This window comes from Tyto alba, unplaced genomic scaffold, assembly GCF_018691265.1.
Source record: "Tyto alba isolate M040663 unplaced genomic scaffold, T.alba_DEE_v4.0 Super-Scaffold_2, whole genome shotgun sequence".
Classification (NCBI taxonomy): Eukaryota; Metazoa; Chordata; class Aves; order Strigiformes; family Tytonidae; genus Tyto; species Tyto alba.
This window is the reverse complement of record NW_024881282.1, coordinates 47,055,844-47,077,123: the sequence shown is the minus strand read 5'-3', so window position 1 is coordinate 47,077,123 and position 21,280 is coordinate 47,055,844. Positions and strand designations below refer to the sequence as shown.

At 36.4% G+C, this 21,280-nt stretch overlaps 1 protein-coding gene across 4 annotated transcripts in view; it reads left to right on the top strand.

The window, feature by feature from the left end:
• The window catches only part of SYT1 (synaptotagmin 1), a 360,537-nt gene that overhangs the window by 125,823 nt on the left and 213,434 nt on the right, over window positions 1–21,280 (top strand). For all 4 annotated transcript variants that reach the window (XM_042793239.1, XM_042793237.1, XM_042793238.1 and 1 more), the window contains one exon: window positions 1,891–1,952. The gene's annotated coding sequence lies outside the window, so the exon portion shown is untranslated. The remainder of the gene's footprint in view (window positions 1–1,890; window positions 1,953–21,280) is intronic.

Genomic DNA, 21,280 nt, shown 5'->3' with positions numbered 1-21,280 from the left:
TTGCAGCAGAAGGAAATAGTTAATCTTCTGAAAGGCTCAGTAATAATATGACACAGCTTGACACAGACAGCTTAGAGAAACAGGGGAAGATTGAGACAGTGTACCGCAGAGCAGGTGTGACTCTGGGTGTTAATTTCTCTAAGGCACTTGCAGCTACCTCTGCTCAAATGCAAGATGGACACAGGGACCTGAACCAAAACCCTGGCTTTAAACCCTGAGAGAGGGTTGGGATTAGAGCTTTTAATGGAAACCTATCTCTGAGTGGGTCTGAGTTTCAAATCCCTCAGTTTAGAAGGGCTTGGATGACAGGGAGAGGCAAAGTTTTGGTTGAACCTGTTCAGGAAGTATTTGAGTACAGTAGTTCAGATTAGGTCTGTCATGGCCTGAACCAGGACATTTTATACAGCTAATAAGAAGCACCAAGCTATGTAAGGCTTGCTAAGTCTATTGTCAGATGTATTACAAACTCTGGGAAATAAATTAGTTGATCCCACAGCTGTGTTTTACACCATCATCTGAATTATTCCAAACCCTTTGGAATGAGGGTTTCATATCATTGTCCAGCTAACCTTGCATTGTTTGAGTGCTCCACAACACCTCACTGATATCTAGGACATAATGAAATAGAGTATTAGATAGAAGAGGTAAACCCTATAGTTCAAAAAAGTTTCAAACTTAATAACAACATAATAATGTGTGCTTTGGACTCAGGGAGTATATAACTCTCGGCCCCAAACAGCTGTTTTATTTGTTGCTTAACAGGTTTCTTCAGTAGACTGACGTGCAGGTGAGTGATTTCTGAGATACCATAGCTATTGACAGAACTATACAGAAGGCAATATTAATTTTTTACTAAAACAGAAGGGAAAAATAGATTTTTAAAATTAGTTATGTTCTGAATCCTTTATTTTTGAGTCATGGAAGATGGTAGCCTGGTTAATTCAGAGTGAGATGCTGGATGGAATTTTGATTTGCATTTTTTTAAAGACCAGAGTAAGGGTTGATGTGATACAGTTTGACAGTTTTAGATAACAGCAGTTTCATTTTCCTCTGACAAAGTTGATGTAAAATTAAAAATACATTTACCTATCTTGGTAACTGTGCATTTGGCTCCCTTTTTTAACTGTATCAAAATTGGTCATCTTCTCATTTAAGTGCCTTCACAGCTTGATCCTGCCTGCTCTTTCACATCAGTGTTGCCCTTATTGCAACCCTTATTGCTCATTAGTCCCAATTTTCTCCCTTCTCTCATGCAACCTTTATTCATGAAAATTGTTAATAGTAAAAATCTGCAAAGCCGGTATGCTATGTTACTTCAAATCCTGCCTTTAAAACTCACCTCTGTTGTGATGCCTGTAAACTTACCAAGGAGGGCTAAGGAGCTGGTGTGCACTCCTCTGCAGCGTGTCCCACTCTCCTCCAGAAGTGGTGTGGGAGGCTGTGGCTATCATTGGAGGTACATGTTGTTTTTTCCTTAACTCGTCAGTCTAATGGGGTAATACAGCATGAGAATTTAATTTTGACCAGAGGATTGCCAGCCTCACAGGTGTGAAAGCCTGTCACCTTCCCTGAACTGGGGAGAGCTGCAGGTGCCCAGATGCAACTCAAATGCCTAGAATTTGACATGAGGTTTCAGAAGAGATTTGTTCCCTGAACCTGTGGATTTCCCATCTCTGCTGCTATCATAGTACCTAAGACTGGAAACTTTGCCTTTTAAGGAAAAGGAGCGATGTGAATTTTCTCTTCTGGATGCTTTCACAAAAACCCAAGTCCATAAATCTTAGAGTAAGCCAAAACTAAATATGAAAATGGCAAACTACTATGGCACAAATGAAACTAGATAATTAATTTTATGTAGATGATAAATGCATGTATTTGTTTTTTTTACAGAAACGCGGGGTCCTGAATAAACAAAGAGAAGAGAGTTAAGCACACAGTCTGTATTGTGAACAGTAAGTGACTGGATTAAGTACTCTGAAGCTAATTATTATTTGTACTTCCATTTTTTTGGTATTTTTTCTTATTCACAGTTCTTTTAACGTGTAAGAAATTAGTGCAGTGAGCATTTCTGCCTTCTATCAAACTCAGTTGCATTTCACAGGGGTAGACTTTTCTTAATCTTATAATCATTTTAGGTAAGAAGCCCACACAATCCACACCGTGTGTGTCTTTATCACTGCCCATACTGAAAATACTTCTACAGCTTTCTCATTAAATGTGAACTAGAAGGTACCAAGCTAAAAATAGTATTATACTAACTTTGCTCACACTTGAAATTTTGCATAAAAACACTTTGGTTTATCAGTGTAGTCAGATCCTGTTAGGTTGGGACATAAGTAAGAGAGCTTTGTGGGTTTGTGTTAACCACTTAATTACTAATTGTTCTGAACTGACTTGGTCAGAGCTGTGCTGTTCACTGCACAGTATGACCAATCACAATGCATGGATGCACTGGCCTTTGATAACTACTGCTTTATAAAGCATCAAGTAACAAAGAATCCCCTCTGAGATAAGAAAATGAGCCATGGTTGTCTCGTGGATGATATTATTGATGTTGTCCTTTGAAAAAAATCTCAGATGCTGGTCAGGTACCAGTCATGATACAGTAGAGAACAGACACTGCTTTTAATGTCAATCCTATGTAATATGCCCTGGGAAGTGTAGCAGGTTATATGGGTGTGTTGCATTACTGGGTATTAAAAGGTGGCAGTATTCTTTGAGAACCAAAGCGGGTGAATGTGTGTTAAGGCATTTCTGTTAACATTTCCAACAAAATAGTTCTTCTATGCTAGGTGCTAATAGAGCCTTTTTGTGGCAGAAGATTGTGGACAGTAATGTACAGAGAATATGTGCTCTTCAGCACCATTCTGCTTATGGAATATACGTTTGACAATATATCATGAAGTAGAATTGAAGGAATTTTCTTGTCATATGTGAAATGTCTTTTCATTTAGCCAAACTCATGCAGGGAACAGATTATTTTTGGATAGAAATAAATCTTGTATATTTTTTGGCAATCAGTAAAAATAAAACTGTTTGGTGGAAAAGAAAATGTATAAACCTTAATAGCCAGAAAATGCCCAGTATCTCTCTGGGCAACCAAGTTCAATGATGGGTTTTAACATTGCATTTAATCAGACAACATCAGAGGAAATGTGTAACATTTCACTCAAGCTGAGGGCAACATAATGCTTGTTTGAAAATCTGTAGGGTTATTTATACAATGTACTAACCTGTGTTACCAGTAGGCATTTTTTAGACATGTAATGAATCATAGAAATGTTCCAGAAGATCATTAGGAGAAAAAAAAAAAAAAACAAAAAAACCAAAAAAACAAAACCCCAACAGTTTTAAAAGAACTTCTCAAAACTCTTATTTATGTATTCCTCTTAACTTTCCATTGCTTCTTCTGTCAATCATACTTTCCTTCCATTTTCTTTTCTTTCCCACCGTGACTCTCGTGGTTTAGATTCCCTGCATGCTATCACATCTCTCTTCACCCTTTATCTTTCTGGTCTTCTACCTACACAGCTATTTTGCTCCAACTTCATATTTTCTCCTCACATCTCCCACACAGGGCCATCTCTTCTTCCTCTTGGCAGAGCTGCATTGCAGAATGTTCCCAATCTTTGGCAGATTTTGAGCTTGCTATTTCTAGTATTCCATAGATACTCTACAGACCAAGAGCTTTATTGGTATTGTCGGGTAATAATGCACAGAATAATGCCTTCTACCTGTCTCTAAGGAATTTGTAGTGGGTTGGAACATATTTTAGTATGGATCAGCTCTTGCAGTTTTTATTTGACATGCAGAAAGATATGGTAGAACTTTTGGAAATTGTTATTTGATGCATGGAATACCTTCAACCAAAACAGTTGTGCTTTTCCCCTGGATTTTAAGATTTGGTAGCAGATGACTGACAGTTACGTGCATAAATATTAGCAATTCCAAGCAATTTGTAAAAGTCAACTGATACATGTATACAAAAAATGCAGGAGTTGTTATAGACCTGTTTGTAAAAAGTAAATTTTGCTACTGCAGACACTTGAAGATTTTCTTCTCACTTGTATTTCTGTGTCAAGTGGTTAGAACTCATGAGCAGCAGTTTCAGAATAGTGTAGATTTATATGTGTATAGTGAGAAAAAATTAATCAACTATTATTGGTACTCCATCACATGCAAATTCTCTCTCTCCTCCTGGCAGAATGGGTTGACAAAACCTTTTCATAGTATCCATCAGTTAATTTTATCAGTCATGGTATTATGATTATAAACTACAGATGATCCAACAATGAATATATAATTACAGAAATGAAACTGTACCGTGGTTATTTAACATTTGTAATGTGTAATTTATTTAACACTCTGTTTGGAATATACATGGGAAATTAGAATAATAAAACAGAAATAAAATTACATTTATCTCTCATCCATCATCATTGAGGAGCAATGTTACCAGCTTGATCAGGCTATACATTCAGCCGTATAGGGAAGTTCACTTATGCTACCATTGGGTCTGCTTAAAACACCCTTGTGAACTATATGTTATTCATACACTAAGCAACAAGTCATTCTTCTGATACTGGGATTATTAAATTGTGCATCTTTGTTTTAAAACACTTTTATTTTTTTGTCAACCTGAATTAAAACCTAAAATTTAAAATATCCATTGCCAAGAGGCAAATACTGGATTCCAGATATAGGAAGAAGATAAAATTACTATTGTTCTTATTAAGAAAATGACAAAAGTCATAATATGTACTATATTTTATATGGTTTAATTGTTCTTATCTTTGTTTCAAATGCAAGGGCCTTTATCATTTAGCTTTTTTATTGCAGAAGATCACTGTCATCCTTTGTGGAGGAGAGAAAAAGTCTTGCAATATGTGTTCCAAAAAAGGTCTCCATTGTCCTCACATAGTCAGCAGCCATCAAATTTCATCTGCCACATCAGTTGGTTTATGAAATAATTGACATTTTTGGTGGCTTCTGGTTAATATCAGTTTTTTCATTATTGTTGTTTAATAAAGACAAGTTCAGGTAATGTGCCACAAATTAGGAGACTGAACAAAGTGCTAATACAGGAGGAGGATGGCCAAACTGCGTTCTGCTGCAAGCAGACTGAGCGGAGGCTTGGCCCACTGAAAATTATTATTCGGGTAGTTTGACTCCTTTACATGTAGAGGAACTAAATTCATGTTATACTTTAGCTGATGAGCACGGAATATTACCGTTGTTTACTCTATTATCTATTTTGAAAGCTACGGTATTTTGTATTTTACCATTTACCATATTATATCTAGATGTATGTAACGTAACAGAGATGAAGTAGCTGAATGAAGGGTTCCTTGGTTTTGGAAGGGTCAGTTTTCTAAAAGTTGAATTTATGAGCCTTCAAAAAGAAATGAGCCTGTGGCTTCTGAATGTTCTCTACTAATCACAATAATCTACCCGTACATTACAATTTCAGCCTTTCATTGCAATATAGTAATCTAGAAGCATCATGGAAGTGCCCTTATTCCCTGTGCTTCCAGGTTTTGTCATTGCCCATTAAAATTCATGTGCATATACTGCAGTCTTGGATAAAATAGTTCATTTGAGCGTTCACACTACCTGAATTCGTTAATGAGGTCTTCCCCTAAATTAGTTTCACTTTTCAGTTGGTTTTGGTTTTTTTCCTTCCACAGTGAGAGTATGAATTTCTGATAAATTATGAAGTAACATTTGCACAGTGTAAAGGTTTTTTGTTTTGTCTCTGTTTTTGTTATAATGTTAAGACTATTCATAGTAGTATACTCTCTGTGACTCATATGCTTACAAAATTCTGTGCCTCGAAACCTCATTTTTCTCCTTTTTATCGATCTTGTATTACACACACAGATTTGCATTTTTTAATGTGCGATCTCTGACATGGATTTAGATTCTGTACTGCTTTGAGGTATGCTAGTTATGCAACTTAATTTTGCAAAATGGCTCTGTGTTTGTACTTCCCTGGGGCTTCAGTTTAGTTGTCATCTATCATTTTAGCACCGTGATTGATTACTCTCTACTATTTAATTTATCTGCTGCAGCTTCTCAGCTTTTTCTTCAATTGGTAAGCACATGCTTTGTTAGACACTTTTTCAAATTATGTGTTTTCCAAGAGCCCCAGAAGTCATGTAATCATATTTTTCTCAGCTAGGAATTTAATCATTTAAGCCATTTAATGGTTTCAATAAGTTATTGGCTGGTATTTTGTGTATTACTTGGAAGTTTTGCACTAGAAATCTGTCTTGTATTTTCCATTTTTCAATGTTATTGTATATATTTATCCTGAAATACAGGTGTATTTACCAACTGCTTGTTTATCCACCAAAAAACAGTAAAAGAAATGAGCATGTTTATTAAGTGTAGGAGCCAAATGCATGTACTGATGCGGCTGCAGTAGACTTTAACCACCTTTGCACGTTAGGTTTCAAAAGTAAAATATTTATTAGCTTAATTTGCTCGTTGGAGTTTCACAAGCCACATTCAGTCAGCAGGGTTAACATGCTTGTTTTCTTGTCTTGTATACTGTGTTCCTGTATTATAATTTGCTATCTTTAAACATTACATTGAATAACAACTTGGCTATGATTTTAAATCAGGTTCTTCCAGAGTAACATCAAGTTTCTATTCTAAAAAGGGTGGGTTTTTTTTGCATTAAGTCATACTGTGTATACGCATGGAAGCAGTTTTACACAACTACTGAGGAAACTTCCAAGATGCTACTATAATGAACTGCTTCTCTGATTCACATATCAAAGAAGTTTTAATGTCAAATTTTCTTTTCTCCTGCAGTTTTTATTATGGCTCTATGTTATCTGTGGTTTTGAATGGGAAATTTGATAATTTCTCTTGATTTTTTAAATTTTTATTTACTGACTCTATTTAATATTTGTGGTTAAAATCACTCAGTAAGAAGAATTATACTGTTTTATCATAACGCAGCTTTGCTGACATTGTAACTGCTATTGTAGCCCTGTCTCTAAATGCTACCAAACAAAATACTTAGACATCTGCAGTGCTGTGTGTTTTTAGGGGCAGTTTGGTGTTCTTCTTTTTTGTGAGAGCGAGCTTTAATCAGTACTTTCCTTTTCTTTGTAGTTCTTAATCTCTTTGCACAATCCTCTAAAAAGTACCAAGTTAGCTTTGGATACGTATCTTAGTAATTTCTGGTAGGTGAATTCCAGCCCGTATTTCATTAGAAAATTTGAGATAGCTAGTTCTGTCACTGTTCTGTCACTGTTCTTGTGGTGACTTAGACTTTGATTAGGAACTAAGAAGATAGACTTCCTTGTCAACTCTGCTATTTGGTACGTGAATGTTAACTCAGCAATTAATATGATAAAAGTAATTACATTGTGTTGGGTTTCTGTGTGTGGCAGATGTTTTCTGTAGCAGGTGAGGGGGCTACAGCAGTGGCCCCTGTGAGAAGCTTCTCAAAGCTCCCTTGGCTCCAAGTTGGACCTGCCTCTGGCCAAGGCCAAACCAATTAGTGACAATGGCTGCACCTCTGTGATAACATAGTTAAGAAGGGGAACCTGGGAGGAGGAGATGGGATTTGGGAGGAGGAGTTAGGATTTGTGAGGAGTTGCGAGGAGAACACCTATGCAAACAACAAGGTCAGTGGAAGGATGGGGGGGAGGTGTGCTGGAGCAGTGACTCCCCTGCAGCCTGTGGTGAGATGGCTGGCTGCCCACCTGCCACTGTGGAGGTCCATGGTGGAGCAGATGCCGACCTGCAGCCTATGGAGGACCCAACACTGGAGCAGGTGATTGAACCTGAAGAAGGCCAGGATTGTGGGAAGAAGCAGCCCCTACTGATGTAGTTTGGTGCTGGGAGAACTGCAACACATGGGGGGGACTCACACCAGAGCAGCAAGGGAAGTGCTGCAGCCTGTGAGAAGGACTCATGCCAGAGAAAGTTCACGGAGGACTGTCTCCTGTGAGAGGGGAACCACGCTGGAGCAGGGGAGGAATGTGAGAAGTCCTCCTCCTGAAGAAGGAGTGGCAGTCTGACTGTAACCCACATTACCTGCCCCTGTGCTTCTGGAGGGGAGTAGGCAGAGAAATGGAGAGCAAAGCTGAGCATGGGAAGAAAGGAGGGTTGGGGGGAAGGTATTTTTAAGATGTGGCAATGCTTCTCATTGTCCCACTCTTAAATGTTGTTGTTAGTGTCTGAATTAAATGGATGTTCTTTTTCTTCCCCTGAGGAGTCGGTTCTTTGCCTGTGACTGTAATGGGTGAGTCATCTCTCCCTGTCCTTATCTCAATTCCTGAGACTTTTGCTTTATTTTCTTCTTCCCATTCCTGAAGGTGAAAGGGTGAGGGCATGGCTGTGTGGTGCTCAGTTGCCCTCTGAGCTCAAACCTTGACAACATACATACAAGTTAAGGTGATTCCCCGATAAGGGGTTGGTGATAGTTAAGGAATATTATTTGGCAGTTTTTGATCCTCTTCAAGTATGAGTTTGTTCTTTAATGATGATTTTCTTTGTTTCCTTCTTTCAAAGTTTCTCACTATGAATCTTATTTTGAAGACATAATAGCCTTCATAGACACCACATTTTGACAGCTTTTCTTATGTGAATGAAACACATTCAAATAAGTTTATTCAGAAATGAGAAAAGTTGCATCTTAGACCTGTTTGCAATCATATCTTTAAGTTACTAAAATAAAGACAACATTTATCTCTGAAAATGCAAAGAGAATAGGGAATTTAGTTACTCACTTTCCCATGTGAAGAAAAATGTTTTGCGAAGTCATTACTAAAGATAGCACATAAAAATATATTTTATGATGTTATTCTGCTGTGTTTGTATTGATATCTGAAGAGCATGAAAATGGGCAGTGTAGAATTTTTCTTGCAATAAGTTTTAAAATACAAAATTAAAGTATATTTGGAAAAACGTGATTCCTTGGATTAGGAGTTTTGGGCAGAGGGGTATACTTTAGAACAACTAGAAATTAGGAGTGATTGGGAGTGCTCTGGAATATATCAAATATATTAGCAGTGTGCTTCTGCTGCAATACCTTCAGTTTTGTGCTGCAAGCTAGAGGTGAAGACATGGTTTTATTGTGAGAGGAGCCTCTGCACAAGGGCTTGTGCAGCAATACTGATTGATGTATTCCACACTCATGACTCCTGTAGCTATGCTAATAAATGGAACAACAGTGATTTGAGCTGAAGACACAAGTTTTTGAACATGGTAGTCATAAAGCACATAACATAAAAGCTATGTTTTCAGTCTCGCCAATTAAAAAGTTTTAGTTAAGTCATTAAAAATACTAAGTTTCCATTTTTTTCCATGAGCCATGTATTTGGTAGTTTTTCTCATAGTTCCTGATTTCCGTGATTGCCTCAGTCCCTCCAAAATCTCAAGGTTTAGAAGTGTATTTTTTATTGAAAGGTGAGATTTTCATGCAGTCACATGGATCCAGGAGCTAGACCTTCCAAGGATAACTCCCAAACATTTATTTCGATCTGACAATTCTGTGTAAAATGCGTGATAACCTGGAGGTCTCTGCTAGTCCTGTACAGTAGTACGCTTTGATCTTTCGCATAATAGGTCTCCCAATACCTTTTCATTTCTAACAGATTCAGTGCTCAGTCTGCTCTATACCATACGCCTGTTTCACTCATCCTTATAAGTTGTGATGCCAAGTGCAAACATTTGTTTTAGGAAGATGGATGAGAAAAAAGTAATAAGATGTCATTTAGACTATGCAACCTTAACCATTTTTGATGGGGTTTTGCTGTTAGAAGCATGTCTCAGTGTTTGAATATTTAGTTTAAATTAAATGCTTAACACCAACAGAGTTTATTTAAAGATCTAATTTTACTTCAGGGATAATAATTTTAAGAACTTTAAACTGTATTAAACCATTAGTTAATAAACCACTAGCTATTAAACTGTTAATAGTTTGTCCTGCAGATAACAGTGATTCCTTTTGGAGAGTTATGGTCTGTTGGGCAAATATGCATTTAGGGAGTTTTTAAAATGGGAATTACATCTAAACTTTATAATTATGTACTCAGACATTTCTTAAGCAGAATAGAATTAGTAGCATTTTATATATGAGGCCATAGGCTCCTCAAAAAGATCTAAATGTTTGCAGTACACAGCTATGCTTATAATAAGGATTTGTCACATCTCAGTTGCTATATTGTCATCATTTTTGTGTTTTCTCTGAAATGTGACTATTTGCAGCCTTATTATGTGGAGCTGTGACCTGTCAGTGCAGACACTCCAGCTGCACTCTGGAAAACCAGTTCACATCCCAATCCTTGTGATGTAGTTTCACATCCATTTAAAAAGAATAAAGAAATTTGAAACCTGTCTTCCTTTAAAAAACAGTTGTTCAAAAGAAGGTAGATTATATATAACTCATAGGAAGCCATTGTTAACACACGGGAGTTTTGCAAGCCCTCTCTCTGTTTGTTCTATTTTCACATATATTTTAAAAACTGTTTCCTTCAGAGGTAGTAATTGTGATTTATATTAGTAATCTACTGAGTAGGCTCATTATATTAAATCACAACTAGAAGTCTATTTACACTAATTGCCTTTGAAGCGGAACCAGTGATTTTAAGCATGTGGAAAGTGGTGTGATGATATCCAACCCCATCATGGATCATGTACGATGACTTTCACTGCTTTCTGGCATTCACAGAAGTGTGACGTCTATACTTTCCCATTTGTATGTGGGCTATTCTTTGTGGCTGATAAATAGTGAGACTTTGTTTCCTCCAGTCTCTTTGCAACAGTTCTAGGAGAGATGACACTGATAAGTTCTATCCTGAATTAGAGGGAAGTGTTTCTTGCATTTGTCAAGCATTTTTGGTGTGATTCTTGGAAGTTTTTTTCTTCATTAATGTGTATCTCTTATGTCATGTTTTTACTGTGCTGTTCCAAAAAAAAAACTTCACTTAACTAACTTTACTTTTAATTAATTTGGGGATCCTTTTTCCTGTTAAATTTTGGTTTGCAACTTGAGGAGTGCTTATGTAGACCTGAAAAAGAAAAAAAAGAGGAAAAAAAAGAAAACACATTGAAGAAATCCAGATGTCTGATACTGAAGTTTTCCAAGGATATATTAGTGGACATGGGCAACTTGCTTAAACCCCCTGAGTTGCTTTCCTTTTAAAAATGCATATGGTGGCTCATAACAACTTCCCAAGGAGTTTGCAATTGCAATTCACTCCTGTAGTGAAATTGATAGTATTGTTATTGTCATGTAAAGAATTTGCCGATACCATTCAGGTATCGCAAAGACCTGGAAGAACTACAGAACTAGTACAGCTGTTACTTATTGTTATTTTTTCAGACACTGAGACTGTTCTGAATATTGATTTTTCCAGCAGTGAATACTTCTTAGAAAGTGTCACTGTGTTGGTCTGTTTGATAAATGTGTTCATCATTACCTAATTATTTTTAATGTATGTTAAAAGAAACTGAGATTATATCTGTTGTTAAATAACTGTGACTTAAAAAAAAAAAAAAAAAAATTGGCTTGCCTGGTGTTCTTGAAAATACCTTTATAAAACTGTGAACAAATTCTACAAACATGAGACAGTTTCATGCTACAGTTTTTGCCAAAATAAACTCTCCCTGCCTCTGTCTCCCCTTTTAATTCTCCTGGGAAAAAACGTTAGACTTTACAAGCCTAAATAATGAGATGGGGCTAGAGAAGAGGAAAGTTCTCATATAATTATCCTAATCTGCTACAAACTACAATGACATCTAGCCCCCTATTGTTTCTGATTATTCTTTCAATTTTGTTTATATTCTCATGTTTTTCCCTTTGCTACTCTTGCATTGAAAGCTCTACCTAAATCTTAGTTTCACTTCTACAGCAACCTTGACCATACTTTTCTGGAAAAGATCCCTCATTCCTCAGTGTTACCTAATTTATTTTCTGTAGTTTCCATAGTCTTGATCTTCTTCCCAATAGTGCTTTCAAAAGGATGACAGTAGGGGTAAACTATGTCTTCTTTCGCATACATCTGCTGGAGTGCTGTAACTAGTTTGTTACTGACCCTGCAAAGAGGTACTCAGGCTGGGATGGTACCCATTCATGCGATGAGCAATGTATCTAGACTGAAAGTACTTGTTTTTATATGTACATTCCTTCCTCCCAATGCTCAGATATCTTACTGTCATGCTGTAGAACAATGAGGGAACCTGGGATTTGAACCTATTCCCTCTAAATGTTTGTTTCTTTGACATAAGTTCAGAGCTCTTTGGGCATCTCATTACCCCAGTCAGCAAACTGTCTTGGTAGCTTTGCTTCTGCTACTTTCTCATTTTCTGTGTATTGCGGGCATGGGGCTATAAGGTTACATTTGTTTCAGATAGAACAGGCTGAATTTGCTCGTAGATCATACATGAATACACTCTCTGCCTTTTGTTGTTTGGTAAACCCTTAGTTTTAGCATATAGTGCTTTCTCCGGGTCATCTGCCTATAGCACACTATGTCTGATCTGTTTGAAGAGCTTCTGTTTTCTGCTGATTAGATGTTTTACTAAGCTCTAAAAAAACCCCATGTTTGTGTTTCTGCCTTCTTGGTGCATGTATGCATGCTCTCTTGCTTTCTTGCTTTTTTTCATCTGTTTTGCTGGAACATTATGTCCTCAGTTGTCAAATAGCTTTCTCTCAGCTGAAATGCCAATGCTGAATTGAAAGAAATCAACCAGAAGCTCTGGAAAATGATTAATTTTTATAGTGAAACTGAATTTTATGAGTCTTAAATGGAGACAAATATATTATTAAAAATACAGTAATTAGGCTTGTGAAAAGGAATATCTAAGATTTGGCATATAAAACCAGAAATGTTGCGGTGGGATTATGAAATCTTGAGGGGTTATTTGAATGATCTTCTTGTTTAGACAGACTAAATAAAGCTCTGTTTTATTAATCCTAATTGTCCTTTTATATGTTGCAATATAGTATATCAGGTTTACAGCATCTCTTCAACATTAGCTTCCTGGGAACAATGCCACCAAAGTGCAACTATCAGTCAGCTGAATGATACAGATACAACACTGAAAATAAATATGGATGATTAAGCAAGTTGCTATTTTTCAGAAACAGCACATTATTTCTGTGCAGTATCAATAAGAGATTTTTAAAAATATGTACAGGGTTCAATAAACTGTTGAACAATCTGTGTTTACTGACTAATAAACTGGTTTTATGAGTTAATCTGTTGGTCTGTAAAGGAGAAAGAGACAAGTTATGAGTTATGGGTTATCACGAGCTGATTATTGCCATGCTCCATTATTTAAAGGGTGGCTACAGAGAAAGTAGAGACTCCCTTTTTACAAGGAGCCACATGGAGAAGATGAGGGGTAATGGGTACAAGTTAAGCCTGGGGAGATTCTGACTGGACACAAGAGGAATATTTTTCACAATGAGAACAATCAGTCACTGGAATAATCTCCCCAGGGAAGTGGTGGATTCCCCAACATTGGTTGCTTTTAAAAATCATCTGGACGGGATGCTGGGCCATCTTGTCTAGACCATGCTTTTTCCAAGAAAGGTTGGACCAGATGATCCTTGAGGTTCCTTCCAACCTGTTTTTCTATGATTCTGTGAACTGCATGATACAAGAAAAGCAGTTAACACTAGAACTGAATGACAGTTGTGAATCATTGCTGCTTAAAATATATCATGGCTACCAGGACCCATGAAAGCCTTCTCTAAGGATTCTCTATAAAGTGGATGATTGAGATATGAGTAGAGGCATTTCTACAGCACTCAATGCCACTGTGTTGACAGACTTAATGTGTGACTTTTGGGAGATGAATCAATTTACAGCATACCTATCCCTGTTTAGCCTTGCCTATTCCTAAACACATATTCTGCTACTAAAATATTGCTTCATCAGTTTTATAGCTTAGGAGTACATTATAAGTGCTGTCACAACTTCTTTAGTGGAAAGTTATGACAGGGCATTTGGACAATGAATTTAACAACCTGGAACTCAAAGATTTAGAATGACCAGAGCTGTGTCAGTTGATTTTATACTATCGTGCAACCTGCCTTATGGAAGTTATCTCAAACGGGGGGTTTAGAAATACTTTTCAGGAGATGTAGGTAATGTTTTTATTTAACTTTTTTTAAAGTTAATTGAAGTATAGTTAGTACTTCTCATGGGAATAAGCAGGAGGAGCAGATGAACTCTGGGTTGCACTCAGAATTATAAATGTCACAATCAAACACCCAACCAATATCAAGAAAAAACCACCAAAATTATAGAGCAGGAGATACCAGAATGTTTCTAAATAGAATCATTCATAGGCTGTCACATTGCTGACTTCTGAAGTTCAGTTATCATGTTTGGACTTGGTGTGGTGCCAGTAGAAAGGATTTGCTCATTTGTTTTTCATGGACCAGAATGGTTTTTTAGGCCACGTGTAGAAATAGCTATACTCAGAAAATACAGTATGCTGTACTGGATAGAAAAGAAAGAATTAGGGACTTGCAGTGATAATACAGAGAAGGAAGGACGAAAGATCACAATTATTTAGATTTAAAAGGGGTCTCCATAGTAACTGCAGTCATTTAGGATACTTAATGCATGTATTGTTACCTCTTACTTCTCAGACTGGGTGAAATTTATTTGGTCACCTAGAATTTGATGTGACTTGTACCATCGATTTATGTCAGAAAGGGCAAGAGATTGAAACTACAGAAATAAGGGTGACCAGGGCAATATTCTTTGGTAAGTTAAGAGGTAATAGCAGTATAAGTAAGAAAAAAAAAGAGGCCCGAGAGTTACATTCCGAAGGCTGAATGTTTATTTATTTATATTTGAAAGTTGTAAATAAAAGGTATAATGGAAAGGATATTTGTTCCAGGTACGTTAGCTATATTGATAAACAAGAGCAATGGCAACTTAGAGCTAGAAGAATGAAAGTACCAATTTTGTCAAAATGCTAGTAAGCTCCTGAAGATACCCTGATGAAAAATTGCCACTAGTTGTTTTTCTGTTGTGGTTGCCTTGACCTCCAATATATTTTCTGTAGAACTTCTGTCATTTTCACCCAAAATATGAGTAGCCATTAAGAAAACTGTACATTTTTCTTCTAGATTGTACCTGGTTAAAGAAAGTAGGAATATTCGGCAGTGACAAATGGTATCTGATCTGTAGGCAACAGTTGTACTCTGAAATAATATTGAATGCTGTCTCAGATGTTTTCACAGTTAGGTGTCTGACGTTTATATTGCTGCTTGTTCACAGATTAAATTTGTTTCAAGTTTGTTTTGGATGTGTAGTTGTTGTACGCCATTTAATGGTCAACTGTAATTCAGTTGGGTTTTGGGGTTTTGGGGAAACTAATAATGGTACATGCACATCACTCAATTTCGATACCTTTGTGGAGAACATGTTGAAGCAGCTTGACTATGTAAGAGAGTGTATGTATTTCTGTGTGTTAGGATTTGAGTATTTATTTTATACAAATATCTTTTTCTTGGTAAGCACAATCTCCTATCCCATTTAAGGGTTTTTTGAGAAGAGTTTATCTACAGTTTAGTTGCCTTGTCATTTTCTGACGTTGTTGGGACAGTGATGCTTTGCTGGGTGAAATTGACTGGCACATCACTTTTTTCTCCGCCCCTCTCCTGGAAAAGTAAGTTACAAGACTTTCCTCAGAAGAAACCTGAAGCAAGTTTTGTTGCTTTGCTTTTGGCTGGAGTTTCATATGTAAGTATTGCTGATTGTCTTATCACCTTGTGATAGGTTCACCAATAAAATACTGTACAGTCCATAGAAAATTCAGAAGAATTTACTTAGTTACTGTAAACTTGTACTCTGTTTTGATTCTCTCACCTTCCTTGGTTGTGTGTACCCAGTGCCTTATTAACTCATATGAACAAGGTAGTTTTCACATTAGCAGTTCTAAAAGATAATCAGTTACAGTTGTGTACAGAAATGGCAAATGCTTTGAGTGATGCTCAGCTATACTTCTTGAGTATGGAGGAGAGTCTGGCAGATGTCCTGCTGATAAAACAGTGGGATATCTGCTGGCATAGCTCACAGTCTACAGAAATGTCCCCTGGAAAAATGCTGGCTGGTATGGGCAAGTTGTGTGAGGAAAGGTTCAAATTCTATTCGTTTTTCATGAAACTCTGACTTAGTTTTCCAAGAGAAGACATTTCTTTCATTCAGTGGAGAATAAAGCACATTTCTACTGTAGTTAGTCGTTGCTGCTAGATAGGATATGACTTCTAACTAGGTAAACCTTGTTAAAAAAGATGAGTCAGTTCTAAAGGATCTTACTCTCTTCTGTTGTGATATGTAGGCTTTTTCCTCCTTGGTTGTTTTGACATTTTTTATTTTCTCTTTTTTTTTTTTTTGCTATTTATTTATGCTTGATAGTACAGTATTCTTGGTGTTATGCATTTTACTATGTATGTTCTTTACATTTAGCATTTTATTCTATTTTTGTTTATTGCATTTGTATGTGCAGGTGGCTAGTAAATATTTGTTAGCATCTATTTTGCCTAATCTTATGAGCCTTGAAACTTGAAACCTTGAAAATAGCTGCAAGAATTTTCCATGATGATTGTACGTGCCAAGAGACCCTGTACTTTAAGGAAGTTGGGGTTCCACTTCTCAGTCACCACTGTAAGATGGCCAGTTGCCAAAGCTGTCATATCCAGAGGAGGAAGTCAGATAACATTTTGTAGCCTACTTGTGTTTAGTCATGCACTCTTCTCCCACTTACACAATTGTCTTTATTCCTGCTTGTGGAAACTCAGTGTTTTCTCTAGTGCTTACAGTGAATAAAACTTGCTATCAGGACAAGCAATCAGTTCAACCCCAGGTTAGAGTAATTCTACTTTTTAAACTAGCAACTGAGTGTTACTTAAGGAGAGCCCATTAGATGGCCCTTCCCCAGAGACAGTGCTTATCCGATTCAAAGCACTGTGTGATGCCTTTGAAATATAATTACTAAAATGCTACCCATTTATTCCAGTAGAGCTGTCAAGATACACAGGTAAATTTTTTAGCATTTTAATTAAAGATACATATCTTAGGTAACCTAGTGAAAAGTGTTTGCTTAATTAACCCTCTTTAGTTCACCATTCTGTCAGTTACGGATGATTAATAAATATTTAGTTCCTTTAAGCCTGATTTCTGTAGGTGAGTGATTTAGATATTTGTAATTATGGCAGAAGAGATGAGTTAATTGCTGTGTCTTTTGCCATGACATCCACTTGGACCTTCCAGGTCACAGTGCAGCTTAAAAAAAAATATTGAAGGAAGACAGAGCAGTTCACATATGGAATGTGAAACTTTGAATTTTGTACCAAGGTGATGTTTTAGCTACTGACTATGAGAATCAAAAAAATTACCTTTCCATACAAAATAGTTAAATTCTGTAATTCTGTAGTCTTCTGCAAGTGACAAGTGAAAAGGTGTGGTTTTATTTTTTAAATTTCCGACTATGTTTTTAAAAGTCTGTTTACTGTAGGGCATGTTCATGGTCTCTTGAAACTATAGTATGTAAAAGGAAGTGAACAATGGTCTTTAATAGAATTGGGAATAATGTGTAATATCCCTATATCAAAAGTCACTATATAGTGCAGTTGTTTTCTGGACAGTGTATAATTATCTCAATTTCAGTGGGGGTAACCGGCAGCTGTGAAAATGATCAATTTTTATTGCCTGCAATGTTATTTTCTGTTCCACAGTAAAAGTTAAATTCATTCTTAATACCTAAATTAATATTTTATGTCAAAGCTTCAGGAACAAAGAAAGGGCTTGCGGATGGGGGGAAAGATGAGGTTTATATGTATAATTGAAAGCTCCACTGAAAAGGACATTTTGGTTAATGCCTGTTCCCATGGTTACTTGCAAATAATTATGCAGTTTTAAAAACACAAAACTTTTTTTGCAGTCTTACTTCCAGGCAGATAAGTGTCCAGCAATTAGTTCTAATTAGCTATGTAAGACATGAATTATCAGCCTTGATCTGTGAAATTCATCTTGCACTACAAATTTTACACCTGTATGTGCTGCATTTTTATTGGCTTCACTAACATTCGATTTCCAGGTTAGGCAATTCTGTCTGTCTTGAATAATCTTATCAGGTCACTATCATAATTTATTCTTGCTTCCACAAGTTTTATGGTAGGTTATGAAAGCCTTTAGAGAAACAGTTATTGATTTCTAAAACAGCATCTGTTTTACGTTTAAGAGTATTGCTCTTTTCTCTTAGGGCCTTTTTTTATTGTGTACCTAATTTTAAAACCATTCAGATCATGGAAACCACAATGATCAAAATACAGCCTGCCATGATGCTTGGTCGTAAGAGACTACTGTTCTTCTGTGCTTCATTAATAACAAATGTAAGTTTATCTTCTTAATAGTTGTAGTAATATCATTATTATATTTCTAATACCATATTAGCATGATGTGAAAAATAAACAGATTAGAATCAACTGCCCAGATTTTTCTAAATTAAACATAATACTGCCATGGTTTTGTTTGTGTAGCTGCCCTACATTGCCTGCCTCGGAACTGCATGGTACATGCCATTGCAGAATTAGGGAAGCACAACAGATAGCTTAAAAACTTATGTTGATCACAGTTCTGAATGTCTATTCTGAAAATATTTTGACACTTGTATATAAAGCATTTTCAGATAATTCTTTCTGTGTAGATATGTGTGAATTTTTTCATGTTTGCTGCATTATTTTTATGATTTGTCAGAAATAGGTTTAACAAGATACTTTGTTTCATATCAGCCCTACTGGTTTCCTGTTTGTCTTTATAGTCATTATTTTGTCCAGACATTTTGTTACTGGGACAACAAATCACAATACTTGTGATAAAATACCCAGTTTAACCATTATATGTATTTTTATTTTTGAAGTATGATAAGCACTCAGTTTTAGATTAATTTCTCTTTTCTCTTTCAGTGTAACAGAGAGATCTGAAGTACAGTAATTCTTTACATAGGACTTTGATTATTTCCTGATTCAAAATCTTAGTATTAAACTTTCTTATTACTATGAGTTATAATGATGTTTTTAGAATGAGAATGAACCATAAAGCAATGAGAATGAGGAAGTACTACTTGATCACAATACTTGTTCTGTTTTTGTACACTCATTTTGTACAGAGAAGGGAGCTGATGTCAGCAGGTGTCTCTGGCAAAGGAAGCAAGAGAAACAATCTGATTGACGCTGAAACCATAGAATCACATAATCATTCTTGTTGAAAGGGACCTTGAGAGGTCTCCCAGCCTGGCCTCCTGCTCAAAGCAGGATCAGCACTTGCATTTAGACCAGGTTGCTCAGCACTTTCTTCAGACAAGTCTTGAAAAACTCCAAGGATGGAGTTTTTTCAACCTCTCTGGGCAACCTGTAGCAATGCTTAATTGTCCTTTTTTGGAAATGTTTTTCCTCGCATTCCGTTAGAACTTCCAAGTTTCAATTTATCATCGTCTCTTGTTCTCCCACAGAGCACTTCATGTACAAATAAAAATCATTGTGATCCATAAATACAGCTTATTTAAATTAGTATTACATGCAATAGGAATAACAAAACAGTCTGTCATGTCATATTTTAACCTGAATTTATATGCAAAATGTATAAATGTAAGTGTATTATATATAAAATTAAAACCAGCTTTTAAGACAAAATCCAGAAGTTTCCCCAATATACTCTCAAGAATGATATTTTAATTTTAAATTTTCCTTATGTAATTTTCAAATCTCTTTATTTTAAGGCAGTTTTATCAAGGTCAGTATTATTTTACAAATATGTGCTTTTTTCCTCTCCAGTGGAGGAGTTCCCTGGCTAGGATGTGCACAAACAAATTCTCAGAAAGATGCTTCTCAGAACTGCTGTTTTATGAGAGCACAACATCTGGGCTGTATTATGAAAATATATATTTAGAATCACCATTCAAACAAAATGAAAGTTCTTTATCACCAATATATCCTTTATCAGTCTTGAAAGCTTCCATTCGGAAGGACTGAAAAAACAGATGTAAAGCATGTCTGGATTTTAGTCATTAATGAACTTGAAAAGGGAATTATAAGCTTTGCTATCTTGTCAGTTCTTCAAGTAGAGGATAATAAGAGTGACCACACAGCTGTATAGAGTCACTGCTGGGGGGGAATGTGTCATCCTTTCTCTGTCAAAAGTCATCAGTCATCTTACATTTTTGTTACTAGAAGTAGCTAGATCTTAATAAGTCTCAAATTCAAAAAGATGAATAAGGCAGCCTCCTCTAGAAAAAAAATCACTTTCTCCATTCTGCCTTTGTTTTTCTATATTACTCTGTTCCTCTTCATACCAGATTTCCACTAAGGGGTCTTTTTATCCTTTTTTAAGTATTCACTTAATGGTCTCCCATTTTTCCTTTCTTGTACTTTCATATTACTTCTGTGCTCGGTATTTTCACCTTCCATCCTATCTTGGTTCTAGTTTCTTATTGCCACTTCCTATTTTCCAGTCACATTTCAGTTAAAACACAAGCATAGGGGCTTACCCATTTTGCCCCTAAAGACGTTGTAAGCTTGAGTTTTCCTGAGCATAAGAATTAGCTTGCAGACTTCCACAGAGCTGACTCAGGAAAATCTTGTTGTCTGGAAGGCTGGAACAACCAAACCCAGTTTGGGTTTATGAAAGTATATGATACACAGCAGCGGACAACAGAACCATATTCCAGGATCCTCTGTGCATTGATTGACAGCTACTTGTAAACCCAAGGCTGACATGAAACTGAGCTTGCCACCTCAGTTCCCTTGTAAATGCTACTGCATGTTAAAAGCACAGGCTTTGTTCAGCTAAACAGTTGCTCTATTGTAAATGCTTATTGTCCATTCTGTACATAGTTTGTTCCTGTTTTTACCCTGGAAAGAAGGTAAAAGTGGTTGGTTGTCCCTAGGTTTTTCAGTGGATCGTTGCTCTTGCTTCCTTTTATGTATCAGGAAAGCTCAAGCAAGGTGGAAACCCTCTTTTTCAACTGCCACTTTAACAGAAGTCAAGGCATTCAAAGTTGGCTGACCAAGGCCAGTTCAGTTTCAGAAGACTCGTGAGGAAACACAGTATTCTTTGATTAAGTGTCCATGATTTGATTTGAAGTTGTTTGGATTTGAATTATACTTGGACAAGTTAAATGTTTCAAATGAGCTAACAGGTTGCAAATCAATACATTTTTAATGGCTAGAAAAACCTAGCCTTCAGCTTATTATTCATGTGACAGAATAAATGAAATAATAATCTGATGAAAT